Genomic DNA, 16765 nt, shown 5'->3' on the forward strand with positions numbered 1-16765 from the left:
CCGAATTCTCAATGGAGACTTTGAAAGCCAGAAGGACCTGGACAGATGTAAAGCAGACGCTAAGACACCATGGATGCCAGCCTAGAATAATATACCCAGCAAAAATTTCAATCATCGTGGTCGGGATGAACAAGACATTATACACAAACCCAGCCCGACAAAAAGCACTAGAAGAAATTTTCCAACCTAAGGACATCAGATACACCCTTGAAAACACAGGCAACAGACAACACCAGAACAGTAAACCCCAAAGAAGAGAAGCACACACACACTACTACCAAAAAAATAACAGGAATAAACAATCACCAGTCATTAATATCTCTTAATATCAATGGACTTAATTCACCTATAAGAAGACACAGGCTAACAGAATGGATACAAAAGCAGGATGCATCCTTCTGTTGCATACAAGAAACACACCTCAAATTCAAAGATAGATATTACCTAAGAAAAAAGGCCAGGAAAAGTCTTTCTAATCAAGTGGTCTTCAGAAGCAAGTGGGTGTAGCCATCCTAATATCCAGCAAAGTAGACTTCAACTAAAATCAATCAAAAGAGATAAAGAAGGGCATTACATACTCATCACAAGAAAGACCCACCAAGATGAAGTTTCAATTCTGAAAATTTATGCCCCAAACATAAGGACACCCACATATGTAAAAGAACCACTACTAAAGCTTAAATCATATATAAAACCCCACACATTAATAGTGGGAGACTTCAACACCCCACCCTCACCACTGGACATATCTGCCAAATTGAAACTTAGCAGAGAAATAAAGGACTTAACTGAAGTTATGACTCAAATGGACTTAATCGATATCTACAGAACATTCCATCCTAATAAAAAAGAATATACTTTCTTCTCAGCACCCCAAGGAACCTTCTCTAAAATCAACCATATACTTGGCCACAAAGCAAATCTCAACAGATACAAAACAATTGCAATAACCTCCTGTGTTCTATCAGACCACCATGGTTTAAAGTTAGATTTCAATAACAACAAAAACTAAAGATAACCTACACTGTCATGGAAACTGAGCAGTGCTCAACTAATCACCAATGGGTTAAGGAAAAAATAAAGAAAGAAATTAAAGACTTCCTAGATATCAATGAAAATGAAGATACCACATACCCAAACTTATGGGACACTATGAAAGCAGTGCTAAGAGGGAAATTCATAGCACTAAATGCCCACATAAAGAAGCTGGAAAAATCTCACACTAGTGACTTAACAGCACAACTGAAAGCTCTAGAACAAGAAGAAGCAAAGTCTCCCAGGAAGAATAGATGCCAGGAAATTATCAAAGTGAGAGCTGAAATCAATAAAATAGAAACAAAGAGAACAATACAAAAAATTAATGAAGCAAAGGCTTGTTTCTTTGAGAAAATCAACAAGATAGACCAGTCCTTATCCAATCTAACCAAAAAGCAGAGAGAGAGCATCCAAATTAACAAAGTCAGAAGTGAAAAGGGAGACATAATAACTAACACTGAGGAAATCCAGAAAATCATCAGGTCATACTTCAAAAACCTCTACTCCACAAAACTGGAAAATCTAAAAGAAATGGATAATTTTCTGGATAGGTACCACATACCTAAGTTAAATCAAGACCAGACAAACTATTTAAATATACCCAAAAAACCCTAAGGAAATAGAAAGAGTCATTAAATGTCTCCCAACCAAAAACAGCCCAGGACCAGATGGTTTCAGCGCAGAATTCTACCAGATCTTCAAAGAAGAGTTAATACCAATACTCTTTAAATTGTTCTACACAATAGAAACAGAAGGAACTATTGGTGAAATTATTAAGGCCACTCCATGTAGTTAAAAGGAGATTTATTTAATGGCGTAACTTACAAATTAAGGGATAGGTAGGTCGCGGGGTCTGGGAAAGGTGTATAGCAGTCCAGCAGTGTTCTCTGGAGCTCTGCTTGGCCCACCTCCACCATCCAGGGTCCTGGAACAGAGAGAGTGCTGGCCCATCCAGATCTCAGGTCTCGAGGTGACTCCCTTGGCCCCGCCTTGTAGGCGTGACAGTTGCCTAAGCCTCAGTGGGGGTTGGAACTTCCAGATCAAAGCTGGAACGGCTACCCACTACAAGGAACATTACCAAACTCCTTCTATGAGGCTACAATTACCCTGAATGTAAACCAAACAAAGATGCAACAAACAAAGAGAACTTGAGACCAATCTCCCTCATAAACATTGATGCAAAATACTCAATAAAATACTGGCAAACGGACTCCAAGAACACATCAAAACAATTATCCACCATGATCAAGTAGGCTTCATCCCAGGGATGGAAGGGTGATTCAGCATTCGAAAGTCTGTTAATGTAATACACCATATAAATAAACTGAAAGAAAAAAACCACATGGTCATCTCACTAGATGTTGAAAAGGCATTTGACAAAATCCAACACCCCTTCATGATAAAGGTCTTGGAGCGATCAGGAATACAGGGAACATACATAAACATAATAAAGACAATTTACAGCAAGCCAACAGCCAACATCAAAGTATATGAAGAGAAACTCAAATCGATTCCACTAAAATCAGGAACAAGACAAGGGTGTCTGCTCTCCCCATACTTATTTAATATAGTACTTGAAGTTCTAGCCAGAGCAATAAGACAACATAAGGAGATTAATGGGATACAAATTGGAAAAGAAGTCAAGCTTTCCCTATTTGCAGAAGACATAATAGTATAATTGAGTGACCCCAAAGATTCAACCAAGGAACTGATACAGCTTATAAACACCTTCAGCAACATAGCAGGATACAAGATCAACTCAAAAAAATCAGTAGCCCTCCTATATACAATTGACAAACAGACTGAGAAGGAAATCAGAGATGCATCACATTTTACAATAGCCACAAATGATATAAAATATCTTGGGGTAACTCTAACTAAGCAAGTGAAGGACCAGTATAGCAAGAACTTTAAGTCCCTGAAAAAAAGATATTGAAGAAGATGTCAGAAAAAAAGATTTTTTCAAAGGCTTTCTCAGCATCCAATGAGATGATCATGTGGTATTTTTCTTCACAGACTTGGAAAGAACAACACTTAACTTTATATGGAAAAACAAAAAACCTAGCATAGCTAAAAAATCTTGGGCATATACCCAAGGAATGCTCAATCTTACCACAAGGACACATGATCAGCTATGTTCATATCAGTATTATTCTTAATAGCAAGAACCTGGAAACAACCAAATGTCCCCCAACTGAAGAATGGATAAAAAAAATATGGCAAATATACACAATGGAGCACTACTCAGCAGTAAAAAAACAAAGATATCATGAAATTTGCAGGCAAATGGATGGAACTAGAAAATATCATCTTAAGTGAGGTAACCCAGACTCAGAAGGACAAACATAGTAGGTACTGACTCATAAGTGGATACTAAATGTGATGGAAGGAATGGCCAGACTGCAACCTACAACTCCAGACAGGCTAGCTAACAGGAAAAGACCCTAGGAAGGACGCATGGATGACCCTGTGAAGGAGAAGTGAATGAGATCTACATGAGTGGACTGGGTGTCAGGGGGTGGCAGAGGGCGAGGAGTGGGGAATGAGAACATAGCAAAATGGGAGTGTCACACTGGAACAGGGACAGAGTGGGAGGGCAGGGAGGGAGATACCATGATAGATGAGGACATCATGGGAATAGGAAGAGGCAGGGTGTTGGGGAGGCTCTCAGGAATCCACAAGGTTGACCCCACCTTGGTCTGCTGGCAGTGGTCCAAAGGGTGCCTGGACTTGTTTACTCTAGTGACCAGCCTAGCAAATAACCTAGCTGTCATCATAGAGCTTTTGTCCAATGACTGATGGAGGCAGATACAGAGATCCATGGCCAGGCACCAGGCTGAGTTCTGGGAATCCAATTGATGAGAGAGAGGAAAGAGAAAGATACTGCAGGCAAGGGACATCAAGATCATGATGGGAGGACATGCAGAGATGACTGGCCATACTAGTAGAAGCCCATGAACAGTGAACTGGTGGCTGTGGAGCCCCCATGGGACTGAATTGGCCCTCTGGATAAGGAAGATGGTTGTTTGGCTCGAACTGTTTGGGGGTTACCCAGGCAGGGGGATTGGGATCTGTCCCTGGTCAAGGGCAGGATTCTTGAATCCGGTGCCTGTGATGTGACACCTTACACAGCTTTGGTGAAGTGGGAAGGGGCTTGGACCTGCTTAGGCTCAGTGTGCCAGGCTCTGCAGACTCCCTATGGGAGACCTCGATTTTAGGGATGTGGAGTGGCTTGGGAAAGAGGGCTGGGGATGGTTGGAGAGAGAAGGGGGGATCTGTGGATAGTATATGGAGTAAGTAGAAAATTTTTTAGTAAAGAAAAAAAAGTAAATGGAAAGATCTCCCATGCTCATGGATAGGCAGAATTAACATAGTAAAAAAGTCAATCTTACCAAAAGCAATCTACAGATTCAATGCAATCCCCATCAAAATACCAACAGAGTACTTCACAGACCTGGAAACTGTAATGATCAACTTCATATGGAAAAACAAAAAACCCAGGATAGTCAAAAAAATCCGGTAAAATAAAACAACCTCTGGAGGCATCACGATCTCTTACTTCAAGCTCTACTATAGAGCTACAGTAACAAAAACAACATGGTACTGGCATAAAAACTGACATGTGGACGAATGGAATCAAATTGAAGACCCTGACAATAATCTGAACATCTATGAACATATGATTTTTGATAAAGAAGCCAAAACTGTACAATGGAAAAAGAAAGCACCATCAACAAATGATGCTGGCATAACTGATGTCAGCATGTAGAAGACTGCAAATATATCCATATCTGTCACTGGATGTATTTGCAGTCTTCTGCAAAACTTAAGTCCAAGTGGATCAAAAACCATAAATCCAGTTACTCTGAACCTGATAGAAGAGAAAGTAGGAAGAAGTCTTGAAAGCATTGGCATAGCAGATCACTTCCTAAATATAACACCAGTAGCACAAACACTGAGAGAAACAATTAATCAAAGGGACCTCCTGAAACTGAGAAGCTTTTGTAGAGAAAAGGACACAGTCAACAAAACAAAGTGATAGACTACAGAATGGGAAAAGATCTTCACCAACCACATATCTGACAAAGGACTGATATCCAGATTATATAAAGAACTCAAGAAATTAGACATCAAAATGCCCAACAGTCCAATTAGGAAATGGGCTATAGAGCTAAACCAAGAATTCTCAACAGAGGAAGCTCAAATAGCTGAAAGACATTTAAGGAATTGCTCAACATCCCTAATGATCAGGGAAATGCAAATCAAAATGACTCTGAGATACCACCTTACACCTGTCAGAATGACTAAGATCAAAAACACTGAAGATAGCTTATGTTGGAGAGGATGTGGAGCAAGGGGAACTCTCCTCCACTGTTGGTGGGAATGCAAGATTGTACAGCCATTTTGGAAATAAATATGGTGCTTTCTTAGAAAATTGGGAATCAGAAAGAAGGAAAGAAAGAAAGAAAGAAAGAAAGAAAGAAAGAAAGAAAGAAAGAAAGAAAGAAAGAAAGAAAGAAAGAAAGAAAGAAAGAAAGAAAATTGGGAATCAATCTCCCTTAAGATCCAGCTGTACCACTCTTGGGTATATACCCAAGGAATGCTCAATCATACCACAAGGGCACTTGCTCAGCTATGTTCATAGCAGCATTGTTTTGTAATAGCTAGAATCTGGAAACAACCTAGATGCCCTTCAACTGAAGACTGGATAAATAAAATCTGGTCATATACACAATGGAGTACTACTCAGCAGAGAAAAACAATGACATCATGATGTTTGCAGGCAAATGGATGGAACTAGAAAAAAAGCATCCTGAGTGAGGTAACCCAGACTCTGAAAGACAAACACGGTATGTACTCACTCATAGGTGGATGCTAGATTTAAAACAAAGGATGACTAGACTCCTACTCACAACTCCAGGGAGGATACCTATTAAAGTGGACCCTTAGAAAGACACAGGGATTGCCCAATGTGGATGAGATCTACATGATCAAACTAGATGTGTGTGGGGGGGGGATGTGTGACAGGCAAGTGTCAGTGGAAAGAGTGCTTAGGGGAGAGGTAGATCCCAGCTAGATCAAGAACAGAGAGGGAGAACAAGGAAAGAGATACCATGATAAATGAAGACCCCATGGGAATAGGAAGAAGCAAAGTGCTAGAGAGGTCCATGGAAATCCACAAAGATACCTCCAAATAGACTACTGGCAATGGTCAAGAGAAAGCCTGAACTGACCTACTCTGGTGATCAGATGGCCAAACACCCTAACTGTCATGGTAGAACTCTCATCCAAAGACTGATGGAAGTGGATGCAGAGATCCATGGCCAGGCCCCACTTGGAGCTCCAATCGGTGAGAAAGAGGAAGGATTGTATGAGCGATTGATGTTGAGACCATGATTGGAAAAAGCACAGGGACAAATAGTCAAAGTAGTAGAAACACATGAACTATGAATCAATAGCTGAGGAGCCCCCAACTGGATCAGGCCCTTTGGATAAGTGAGACAGTGGATTAGCTTGAACTGTTTGGGAGGCCCCCAGGCAGTGGGACTGGAAACTGTCCTTAGTGCATGAGCTGGCTTTTTGGAGCCCGGGGCCTATGCTGGGACACTTTGCTCAGCCTGGGTGAAGGGAGGGGGGAACTGGACCTGCCTCGACTGAATCTACCAGGTTGAACTTAATCCCCAGAGGAGTCTTTGCCCTGGAGGAGATGGGAATGGGAGGTGGGTTGGGGGAGGGTGGGGGAGGATGGGAGGAGGGAGGAGAGGGGAATCTGTGGCTGACATGTAAAATTAAATTAAATTATAAAATTAAAAAAAATTTTGATGGTATCCACCTCTTATCTTCTCCTGTAGAAACAAAAGAAAAACCTCATCCCCAAGGTAATACATATCAGTGTTTCCATTCTGAAGTCAGAACATCTTTAACGTATATAGGCTGGTTTAATTCTGTAGTTTTTCTATTGTCTAATGTCTCTCTGCAGCTGTTGTTCATTTCTCATTAGCACTGAGAAAATTCAAAGTTAATGTGCATTATGCAATCTATTTCTTGGGGTTTTGTTACCCCTTTCTGTTTATTAAGCATATCCGTTAGAGTTCTCTTTGATCTTTCTATAACTTCTTGGCATGTAGGATTATGTGGTATACCTGTAATATGCCTTATATTGTAATAAGGAAATAGCTGTTTCATTTTACCAGAGACGTATGATGGAGCATTGTAAGTTTTAATTTGTGCAGGTATACCCATGATGGCCATAACTTCCAGCAGTTTTGTGATTACAGAATCAGCTTTTTCAGAACTCAAAGCAGTTGCCCATTGAAATCATGAATAAATATCAATGGTATGGTGTACATATTTCAATTTTCCAAATTCTGCATAGTAAAACACATCCATCTGTCAGATTACACTCCTCTTTATGAGGAATAACCTTTTGGGTTATATCCTGCTGGAAATGGAGTCTGATTACAAAAAAACAGTAGGATATTTTCTTACAATTTCCTTGGCTTGTTGCCAGGTTATGGAAAAATCATTTTTAAATCTTTACTATTGATATGATGATTTTTTATGAAATTCTGAGGCCTCCAGCACATTTCCTATCAATAATTTAATCAATCTCATCATTGCCTTGGGCTAGAGGGCCTGGCAGACCCATATGGGATTGGATGTGAGTTATATATAAGGGATGCTTCATATTCCTGATTTTATCTTGTAACTGAATAAATAACAAAGTTAATTCTGACTCATCAGGAATAAATTCTGCAGTCTCAATATGTAATGCCACTCTTTCAGCATACTGAGAGTCAGTAACTATGTTGAGAGGTTCTGAAAAATCCATTAATACCAACAGAATAGCATACAATTCTGATTTTTGAACTGAATTATAAGGACTTTGAACCATTTTACTTAAATTTTCTGATTTGTAACCTGCCTTTCCTTGTTTGTTCACATCTATATAAAATGTATGGGCTCCATAGATGGGTGTTTCCCATACAATGAGAGGCAAAGTCCAATCAGCTCTCTTTATAAATTGAATTCTATTGATTTTGGGATATTTGTTGTTAATCTCTCCAAAAAAATTACTGCAAGCTCTTTGCCAAGGTTCACTTGCTGCCCATAATTTGTCAATGTCATCCAAATTTAAAGATTCTACATTTTCTGCTGGGTCTATTCCTGCTAATTGACAAAGTCTCAATTTTCCTTTTAAAATTAAATGAGAGATCTTTTCCACATAAGTTTTAATTTTTATTGTTTATTTGGTAGAGATATGCATTCCAATATAATATCTTCCCTCTGCATTAAAATTTCTGTAGGTGAATGCCTAGAGGGTCAAATAACCAAAATGCAATTGAGCTTTGGATACACACAATCCACATGTCCTTCCTGTACTTTCTTTTCTACTAAGGCCAATTCTTTCTCAGCTTCAGGTGATAATTCTCTTGGACTATTTAAGTCCCTGTTACCTTCTTCTTCTTCTTCTTCTTCTTCTTCTTCTTCTTCTTCTTCTTCTTCTTCTTCTTCTTCTTCTTCTTTTTGGTTTTTAAAGACAGGGTTTCTCTGTGTAGCCTTGTGCCTTTCCTGGAACTCACTTGGTAGCCCAGGCTGGCCTTGAACTCACAGAGATCTGCCTGGCTCTGGCTCCTGAGTGCATTCATGGCTGCCATGTGACATAGAATTAAGGTTTGGTTACCATATAAACATTGTCTTTGTATTCCAGCATATTGACCTTCTCCAAGAAGCTGATCCTGGGAAATTTCCATACCTCTAGCTCTACATTGATTTTGTATTGTCTTAGCCTTGTCTCTATACCAAGTGCACCACTGCAATTGTGCTCCGGGTTCCAGGACAGGCATTACCAATTCTTTCCAGTCTTGAAGAATAATCCTATTAAAGTTGACCACAAGTTTAACATTTGCTTTACAAATGGAAAATGTGTGCCATAGGATACTATAGCTTCCTTAAGTCTCCTCAAATCTAACATTTCAACTGAAGTCCAATTAGTTTGTACATGCCCTTGATCAGGAAGTTACCAGATACATTGTTTGATTGTTTCAAAACAGGTTCTCTCTCTGTGACCTCATAAGCCAATCCTCAAATAATTTCACCCTTAAATTCTTCTGTCTGAGTCTGAATTTCTCTATAATTCATTTTAACAGGTTTTTTTTAAAGCTTTTATCTTGGCACTTAAATTGACCATCTTTTTAATAGTAAAATAAGAATAATTAAACAAATAATATACATAATTGATGTTACATACATCCCATCAACACTAATCCTCTCATGTAATTTGTCCATTTTCAGACTGCCTAATGTTTTTTCATACCAAGAACATATTCCTTCATTGTAAAGATATTTCCCATTTTTTTAATGCGGAAAATTTTTTCTCTTTTTAGTAGTTTCTCCCTTTAAGATATCTGATATCTTAATAGACTTACCAAGTCTGTGTAGAACAGTAGGATTTTGAGGGATATATAAACAGCTGCATAGCATAGTTGCAGTCTGAGATGGGAATCCAGAAACAGAGAGAGAGAGAGAGAGAGAGAGAGAGAGAGAGAGAGAGAGAGAGAGAGAGAGAGAGAGGCACCTACTACCTACCAGGAAAACAGAAAAAAGCTAAAAGCCAGAGTCCATTCACATGCTCCAGCTTGAGCTGCTTCAGGCCCTTTAAGCTCCAGCCCTTTTAAGCTCGAACCATGTGAGTTGGAGATCTGGCTGCAAGTGGCTCCAGCTGTGTGCATCTGTGGATATCACACTGTATGCTATGAATGTGTTGCTCTGATTAGTTAATAAATAAGGTACTGATTTGGCCAGTAGCCAGGCAAGAAGTATAGGCAGGACAAAGAGAGAGAAGAATTCTTGGAACAGAAAGGCTGAGTCAGGAGTCACCAACCAGACACAAAGGAAGCAAGATATGAAAGCAGAACTGAGAACAGCTACCAAGCCACGTGGCTAAACATAAATAAAAATTATGGGTTAATATAAATGTAAGATCTAGCTAGCAAGAAGCCTGAGCCATTAGGTCAAACAGTTTTAATTAACACAAGCATCTGTGTGTTTATTTGTGTCTGAGTGGCTGAGGGCCTGGGCAGGACTTGAGAAAACTCCCCTATAGTTGAGTGCAGCTCTGACTGTGTGTAGTCGGATCACTTGTAACTCCAGCCAGGCCTCCTGAGGCCTGTAAACTCTGGCCAAGCTGCGGCCTGTAACCCCTGGCCTGAAAGGTCTCCAACAGTTTTTTAATGAATGCTTGCCATGTAGGCACCAAATGTAAATGAATTTCTAAATAGTCTTATTAAATGAGAAACAAAGAGCCAAATACAGGGTGAGTAGCTGAAGAGATCAGAGAAATAGTGAATAGCCATGACTAGTCTTAGCTTACCACCATGCAGTAGCTTCCACAGAGAGAGACTCTTCCTATCTAACCTATACTTTTATTGCCTTCCTGTTCTGTCTTCTCATTGGCTCTAAGCCAAGTCACATCACTTCCTCATCAATGCCTGTCTATATACATGAGGTCTCTATGGTTGGTACTAGAAATAAGGCATGTGTCACCACCATTGACTGTGTCTTTGACCACCCAGAGACTCTGCCTGTTGTGTGATTGGACTAAGGGCATGTGCTACCACTGCCTGACTTCTGGTTATTGCTGACTATTTGACCTCTGATCTCCAGGCAAACTTTATTTATTAACATACAAATAAAATCACATTTCAGCACAAATAAAATATCACCACACTGCCCCAACTCTAACAAATGGGGAGTTTTCCTTTTGGCAAGTTATATCTAATCAAATGAAAGGCATTTGTTGTGTCTTCAAGTTAGTTTAGATTGAATGTTCACTCTATTTGAGGAACTATCATCTCTTCTAATCAAGAGGTCTCTCTTGTTCAAATATAGTCTTTATCAATTTTGATGGTATCTATAGATTTACTTCTCCTGTACAATGTCATATTTTTGACTTTGGTCATTGATCATTTATAGAAGTTTGCCAAAATATTTGTGTTATGTTTTCTCCTGAATTTTTTGTTTTATCTACTAGGGCTCTTCTATCATCCAGAGCAGTATGATTTTTTACAATGGGGATTAGGCCCTTTAATTGCTGTGGGGAAGAGTTTCTGCCATGGTGACAGGGAACAATAAACCAAACTTGACATGGGGGCCTGCAAGAGACTCTCCCAAGGTATTTCCTGATGGTAAAGTGTTACCTTGCCTGTCCCTTGTTGATCTTCATTGCAATGTCAGCCTTTGCAGCATCTTCTGCATAGTCCAGAAGACAAGAGCCTTCTTTTCAGATTAGAAGAAATGTTGTTTCTAGGAAAGCCTTGTCTACACTCCCTTTATATGACCTTGCTTGGCACAATTAAAATATCTGTCATCTTTATTTTTCTTCAAGCCTTTGGAAATCACCTGTACTGTTCAAGCATCATCATGGTTAAAAGATTTAATACTGACTGTAATTTGGATCCATTCCTCTATGGGTGCTGATCTTGCCTTTCAAAGCCTAATTACCCTTGTGCACTGTCAAAAGCCAAAGATACAATTACTATTGTCTAGATTCTGAATTTTGTATCATGCTATTTACAACTCACATTAATCTTTTTAAAATATCAGTCAAACTTTATTTTGGGCCCTGTGTAACTTTAGTAAATGACACAGTTCTGCCTCTGACTTCTTTAGTTCTGTCCCAAGCATTCAAAGCTGCTGCAGTGCCAAGAGTCAGGGTGTGGTCATCATATAGAGACTGTCTTTGTACATTAGCATAATCTTCCTCTGCAAGAAGTTGACCTTGGAAGATTTCCATACCTCTAGCCCTACTTCATTGTTCAATGGTCCTAGCCTCGTCTTTCTACCAGGTCCTCCACTGTAATGAAGGACCATGTTCCAGTACTGTTGTAATCAAATCTCTCCAGTGTTGTGGAACAATTCCATTATTAGTTGACCATGAATTTAACAGCTGCTTTACAAAAGGTGAATGCATACCATATGAGACTATTGCTTCCTTAAATCTCCTCAAATCTAACATTTTCACAGGAATCCAGTCATCTGGTACATAGCTTTTGGAATACCTGTCCTTTGGTACTTGTTCCTGTAAGGTGATGGAATTGTTTCATATCCTTAGACTGTTTCTCTCTAATCATATAATGCAATGGTGAGGTTTGTTCTCCTTTAAATTCCTCTGTCTTCATCTGAATATCTCTATTATCTGTGTTAGTAATTTTTCCTAAGACTTGTAACTTATCAGTCAAAATGCCAATTTTTCTATAGTGACTTTTTCTAAGGGCTATATCTTGGCATTTATGTCAACCAACATTTTAGGGCTAAAACAATAATTATTAAAATGATAGTTGATATTATACCAATCCCAGGTAAGTTGATAATCCTTTCCTTTAATTGTTGAGTTTTTAAACCACCTGTTGTGCAATCATACACATAAAGAAGAACAATATTCACTTGTCTTTAAAATCTCCTGCAGGATAGTTTTGATGCTGTAAAATCATTTTATATTATTATTATCTCATTCCCTGCAATTGCTCCTGGTAATTACTATTTTCTTTCACTGTAGATTTATGTCTTCCAATGCCTTGTTTTATTGCTTTGATCTAGCATGTGGCTCTATTAGACTAACTTCATTCAGATTTCATTTAGGCTTCTTCCATATCTTCTCATAATGGACTGTTTATTGTTAATGATGATTAATGATTCACTTGTATGGATATTCTATTCTTTCCTCATTCGCTTACCTACACAGAACATTTTGTACACTTTGCGCACTTCTAGATATTGCAGAGAGAGTCAGTATTGCAAGCTTTCATTTTTATTGCTTCTGAGGTGCTAGAAATTGATTCTGGGGCCCTACATGTTATATAGGTGCTCTGTATGAGCTTCAGCTCAGATGCTTTTGTAAAAATATACATGGGTTGTGGATTTTTTTTATTAATTTTATGAATTCTAAATAACTTAGCTATTGTGTTTTATGATAAGCCTCTTTTTTGTACTTTTGGGAAACTTTACCTGGCTTTATAAGTTGCTGAGTAGTTTATTTTTTATATCACCCACAGTATATGAACATTCCTACTTCTCTTTCTTAACAGAAGTTGGTGTCATCGGTGTTTTTATGTTCTAGTGGGTGGGTGTTTTTATATTTTATATTATAGTCTAATAGATATTACATATTCTAGCATTTCATTGTGTTCCTTTTTAATTTTAACATTTAATGGGTATCAAAAATACTTTCCAATACATATTTTACATCTATATATCTTCTTTTTAAGAAAAATTAATTAAAATTGTGGGGGCTTGTGTAAGTGAGTGAATGTACCTGCAAAGCAGAGAAGAGGGCATTAGGTTACCCTCAAGATTGAGTCACAGGTTGTTGTGCATTGCTTTACAGACTTGGAAATGAACCAATGTCTGTTGCAAGAGCAGTACACACTTTCAACATTGAGCTATCTCTCCAGTCTAATATTTGAGACCATAACCTCAGTACACTGAGGACCATCCTCTAAGCTTTACCTGTTAAAACTCAAAAAAATTTTGCAAAGCCCACCACCCTGAAGAGAAAACATCAATCACATGAGGCCTAAAGAAGGAGAGAGGTCATTGACATCTAAATTATGGTATTCTACCTACAACCCCCTAAATATGATGCCCTTGTTCTTTTTTTAACTGAAATCACATTTTAAAAATTATAAGAAGAACAAAATAATTGTAGCTTTAAGAACAAAGAGGGAAATCATAGAAAATGAGACTGAATACATGATGTGAGAATTTACAATATAAAAAAAAGCAGAGTTCATGAAAGAGAGTGAGGAACAAGAATGTGTTCCATATGTGGAATTCTGCCTTTCCTCAGGAAAATCTTAAGATCCATTTCATGTTGAAAGGTTAACAGAAAAATAAGTTTGTATTCAGAGATATTAATGATAAAAGTAATTAGATGGTGAGGTTACGATGTGGTGGTATCTGGAGAATGTAATTCAGTGATCCTATTTCTGTTATTGTTAATGTTTAAATGAAAAGTATGTATGTGAGACACTATTTCACTCTCATCAGCTTAACAAAAATTAAATGAAAAGTATTTATCAACGCAGACATAAGAAGATAATGCAATTTCAAAATATACATGTGACACGAATTGTAAAAGGTCTTATAATAAAAAAATCTGGAGCCAGATATTGGGATGAAAGCTCAGAGTTCAAAAGAATAGAATAAGTCACAGCCACAAGTTCTTACTGCTAAGAATTCTTCAGCCCAAGAGAGACCTACTTCCTGTATACTCATGCCTATATACTTTTCTGTGCCCTGCCATCTTACTTTCTCTCTTCACCCAGTTACATCACTTGCTTTTTCTGATCAGCTCTGTCACTTCCTGTCTATACAGACCCTGCAGATCTCTGTGGTTAATTAGTGCTGGAATTAAAGGTGTGTGCCACCATGCTTAGCTCTGTTCCCAGTGTGGCCTTGAACTCGTGCAGATCCTGATGAATCTCTGCCTCTTGAATGCCAGGATTAAAGGCATGTGTTTCCACTGCCTAACCTTTATGTTAAATATAGTGGCTGACTTTTTTCCTCTGATCTCTAGGGCAAGCTTTATTTGTTAGAGCACAAATAAAATATCAGATATACAGGTGGTACTAAAAGGACCTAGTGTTACTGTGATAGTTGTAGTAATTACTTTTGTAGCTATTCAGTTTGATGATGCTTAGGAGAGCTGAAAATATTCATATATTGCTTTAGAAACTATCATATATACACAGTCAAGGCTGAGAACTGGAAGCTTGTCATCAATGGGAAGGTTGTCACTATCTTCCAGGAACAAGAGTCTGCCCACATTGGATGGGATGATGCTGATAGACAGTATGTTGTGACGTTTACTGGTGTCTTCACCAGTAGAGTTGCCTGGAGCCCACTTGAAAGGTGGGGCCCAAAGGGTCATCATCTCTGCCCCTTCTGCTGATGCCTTCATATTTGTGATGGATGTGGATTATAAGTATGACAATTCACTCAAGATTGTCAGCAATGATTCCTGCAGCACCAACTGCCTAGTCCCTCTGACGAATGTCATCCATGACAATTTTGATTGGGGAAGGACTTATGATGACAGTCTATGACATCACTGCCACTCAGAAAACTGTGGATGGTCCTTCTGGGAAGCTGTAGTGTGCTACATCACCAGAACATCATTTCTGCATTTACTGGTGCTACAAGGGTGTAGGCAAGGTGATCCCAGAGTTCAATCAGAAGCTCACTTGCATGCCATTTTGTGTTCCTATCCACAATGTGTATGACATGGCTCTGACATGTCACCTGAAGAAAGCTTCCAAGTATATGATGACATCAAGAAGATGGTGATACAGGCATCTGAGGGCCCATTAAGGACATTGAGGGCGACACTGAGAACCAGGATGTCTCCTGCAGCTTTAAGAGTGATAACCACACTGCCATCTATGATGCTGTGGCTGGCAGTGCTCTCAAGGTCAACTTTGTAAAGGTCATTTCTTGGTATGATAATGAATACAGCTATAGGAACAGGGCAGTGGACCTCATGGCCTAAATGGCCTCCAAGGAGTAAGAAGGCCTGGACCACCTACCTCAGCAAGAACACAAGAGCAAGAGATGTCCTGGACTATGAAGCAGTCCCTGTACCAACTCAGCCTCCAACACTGAGCATCTCCCTCACAGTTTCTATCCCAGAATCCCAGAAGAAAGGGAGAGGCTTAGCGATCCCTACTCTCTTGAATACCATCAATAAAGTTCACTAAACCCACAAAATGTTTAGTGTTTGCTACTATATTGTAAATAATTATAACAGTTGAATGAGCCTAATTATCCAGTAATAAGAAAATGGATACATAAATTTAATATTCATTCAATAAAACACATAGAGCAATTAAAACAATGAGCTATACCTACATATATCATTAGGAATAAAAATATAAATATATTGTTGAACATGAAGGAATATTATAGGACATTACAGATAATGCAATATAAATGTGTTACTTCCTTAATATTTTTAAAACAGTTTTTAATTTAAATATATTTGATTATTTATTATTATTAAATTAAATATATTTGATATCTTCCCCCAAGTCCTTCCAGATCCTCTCCTGCTCCCTATCTACTCTCAAGTTCTTTCTACAAAAACAAAAAACAACAACAAAGCCCTATGAAACCAAGAAAACAAAAGTTTAATTTCAGTGTGGCTATAAAGGGTGTTGACTAGACCAACGATCAATTTATTGTTTAATAATAAAACCTTAGAATGTCAGTTCATAATGCTTGTTGTTCCTACCTATGTTGGGAGTGCAATCAGAGAAAAGCACTTACTTCGAGGGATGATAACCTCCTTCCTCTGCTGAGCAATCATCTCAGATGAACCTCCTACTGTCATGCTGTGCACCTAAGTGCTTCCTGATGCTCTGCAACACTGTCTTTGGTCTTTATTTCAATGTCCTGCCAACAAACATCAATTATTGTGCATGCACAAATAATTCTGAATATGCTCAGGGATGTCCACCAAAGAGATGTAGGAATATCAAGAATTTCTTCATCATTTGGTCTGTGCCTATTCTAATGCCTTCTGTTGCATTTGCATTTTTATTTTCTACATCACCCAAATCATCCCACACTACAAATCTGCACGTATACATTCATTCCTAAAAAGAGAATACCAAAGCCTAGCACAAACTAAACATGAAGTTGTAAAATTGTTCCCATCTTGAATTTCTGGTAC

The 16765-nt window shown here is 38.6% G+C and overlaps 1 pseudogene; it reads left to right on the plus strand.

The window, feature by feature from the left end:
• Window positions 1-125: 125 nt before the first annotated feature.
• LOC128124003 (glyceraldehyde-3-phosphate dehydrogenase-like) lies at window positions 126-15601 on the plus strand (annotated as a pseudogene).
• The last annotated feature ends 1164 nt before the right edge of the window (window positions 15602-16765 follow it).

Source organism: Peromyscus californicus, unplaced genomic scaffold (assembly GCF_007827085.1).
Source record: "Peromyscus californicus insignis strain IS unplaced genomic scaffold, ASM782708v3 Scaffold_4__1_contigs__length_199733344, whole genome shotgun sequence".
Taxonomy (NCBI): Eukaryota; Metazoa; Chordata; class Mammalia; order Rodentia; family Cricetidae; genus Peromyscus; species Peromyscus californicus.